The sequence below is a fragment of the Engraulis encrasicolus genome, chromosome 16, assembly GCF_034702125.1.
Source record: "Engraulis encrasicolus isolate BLACKSEA-1 chromosome 16, IST_EnEncr_1.0, whole genome shotgun sequence".
Lineage (NCBI taxonomy): Eukaryota > Metazoa > Chordata > Actinopteri > Clupeiformes > Engraulidae > Engraulis > Engraulis encrasicolus.
This window is the reverse complement of record NC_085872.1, coordinates 37,825,424-37,827,923: the sequence shown is the minus strand read 5'-3', so window position 1 is coordinate 37,827,923 and position 2,500 is coordinate 37,825,424. Positions and strand designations below refer to the sequence as shown.

General features: G+C 46.4%; 1 protein-coding gene across 1 annotated transcript in view; it reads left to right on the top strand.

Annotated features, from left to right (window-relative positions):
- Positions 1 to 2,500, top strand: part of LOC134466093 (adenylate cyclase type 1-like) — a 70,729-nt gene that overhangs the window by 625 nt on the left and 67,604 nt on the right. The gene's annotated exons all lie outside the window — the stretch shown is intronic.

Genomic DNA, 2,500 nt, shown 5'->3' with positions numbered 1-2,500 from the left:
CTTGCTTTTGTACTTCCCATTCCCTCTGCGACTCATGTCGCTGAAACAGTTTTAGATCTCTGCTCAGGTGTTGTTTACGGGCATGCTATATTGGTGATTAACTCCCAGGTGATATGGTATTATTAGTTTCAGTCAACAGGTTTTGCGAAAACACCGTGGCGTTGTGCAGAAGTTGGCAACCGAGATATGTTCACTTCAGCACCAGGATGTGAACAGCGAACGGTAGCCTAATGGTTTGAGGGGAGCTGGAGCCCTTGGTTGGTCCCCTGAACAATATGCAAGAAGACAAGACTTTCGGACTGGGTTTAGCTGGTAAATAGCCTAAATATATAAATAAATAAATAAACTAGCAAATTAAAAAAACAAACGCAATAGCTATTCAGGGTTTAGAACATTGTACGTAGGCCCTATATGCCTAATTCACAACTTAGCTCTCGTCTTAATCACCTATAAAGTGAGGTGAACAAACGTAGCATGGTATGTTGGCTACTAGTCAACAAAAAGTGGTTTAGGCGGTAAAACGCACAGTAAGCTGCCAGTGCTGTCTTGGAAAACTTGTAAGGTGACGCACTGATTCAGTCTTACTTCTGACGCTAGGTGGATGGAGCTTCTTCCCCCCCCCTGCCTCCCACTGGACGTCTCACAGTCCTTTAAGTAAGGCTTTATAACCCCAATTTAAAAAGTAGCCTAATGGTGACCCAAACTGCACGTCAATACAAAGAAAACAAAGCTCAACAGCAGTGAGGTAATATCTCAATAAACGTTCTGTAGAAGAACAGCTGCATTATATTTGAACTGCTTCTGGCGTTTGATAATCTGATCTCTCTGTCTCCTTTGCTGTCACAGTGGGTGATATTAGCCTATATAGTAGACTGTCTAGTGTTCCGTCTCAGCCATGCTGCCAAATATCCCAAGACAACAGTTCAAACATAATTTCCTCAAAATTTCCTCGGAAAATCAATAGAATTGTACTGTTACCCACAACAAAGAGATACTTCTCTCTAAGCCACAAGGCAATCTGCTTTGCTTCATATATAATGCGAACAGACAGTCTGTCTTAATCTTGACACATCATCTGTTATTGAGGGCAAGGATATACTGTAATATCCCACTACCCATCTTTCCCCTCTCTCTCCCAAAGTCCAGTGTTGCTCGCTGCCTTCCCCATTTGTCTCTGAGATAGTGAGAGAGTGCTAATGGCAGGTGGCTGTAGGTCGGGTGGGTAACCTGTTTTATTCAAGAGGCCACTTCAAATTTTATGAAGTTCTCCAAGGGCCATACTATTAACACAAGCCAGGACTTTCCCCTGCACTTAAGGTCTATATTGAATGAAGGCGGCCACCTTTACAACAGACCACACCTTCAGTAGGTCCCCTGAAATATAACTTTATTTTATTGCAAATGTGATGTCTACAATTTCTTTACAAAACGTGCCATATTTAATGTGAAACTGCATGACATTAAAGTGATTAAAATCGGCGGCCAGATAAGACGGCCTCAGGGGCGGTAAATGGCCCCCGATCCATAGGTTCTCCACCATTGCTGGCGTAGCACCAAATCCTGGACCCTGTGGACCCAGCTCCAATGAACCCCCTGTTTATATGAGCATAGCCTCTTACTGCAGATGATTGTGACCATTTTGGTGACAATGTGGTTATAACAGAGGCTCTTAGCTATGGGGTTAATGATGTTAAAAGAAAACAATCTTGACTGCCCATGGGGTCCTGATATGTGAGGGTTTGGTGTGACTCAGTCCCACTTTGCCCCCTTATTTTGACACCCCTGGGTAGTGGGCCATTTTGCTTCATGTCAGTGATTGGTGTTAGTGTCAGGTTGGGCCTGTCGAACACAGCACTTGAAGATGTGCCCGGGTTGTTGATGCCTGCCTCCACCCATCAAGACATGCTGCACCATCACATCCCATCACTTCCCATTCCATCCCAATGATTCCCAGAACAAGACTTCAACCTGGATTTTCTGTCACGAAAAATAAAATAAGTGGGAGCAGAGAATCCTGGACATTTCTCTTTTTATCTGGTCATTTGTTTGTCCTGCTCCCAGGTCAGACGTCTGACAGCCTGACAGGGTACTCAGTCGGGTTGAGAACTCTCATGGGGATCCAGTGATCTCCCCACATTGGCGTGATGACGCGCCCCTCTAGGATGTTCTTTGGCCCCGAGCGTGCTGTGGTGGGCTCCACAATTACTGTACTGCCTTGGGACACAGGGACATTGGCATTTCCCACTACTCTCTATGTTACTGGAACGAGTGGTGGGGGCAAGGGGAGCTGGGGGGGGGGAGATGGAGAGGGAGAAGTGGGGGAGAAGGGAGCAGTGGCTGGATGAAGCCTCGTCCCTAGAGGACGAGGATGATAAGTCCTTGATGCGGAACCAAAGTGAAGACCTCAAAAAGAACTTGTGAAAAGTAGGACATGGTCGAGGGCCCAGTCCGATAGCAGGCCCTTCTGGGCAGGCAGGCAGGCAGGCAGGCAGGCGGGGAG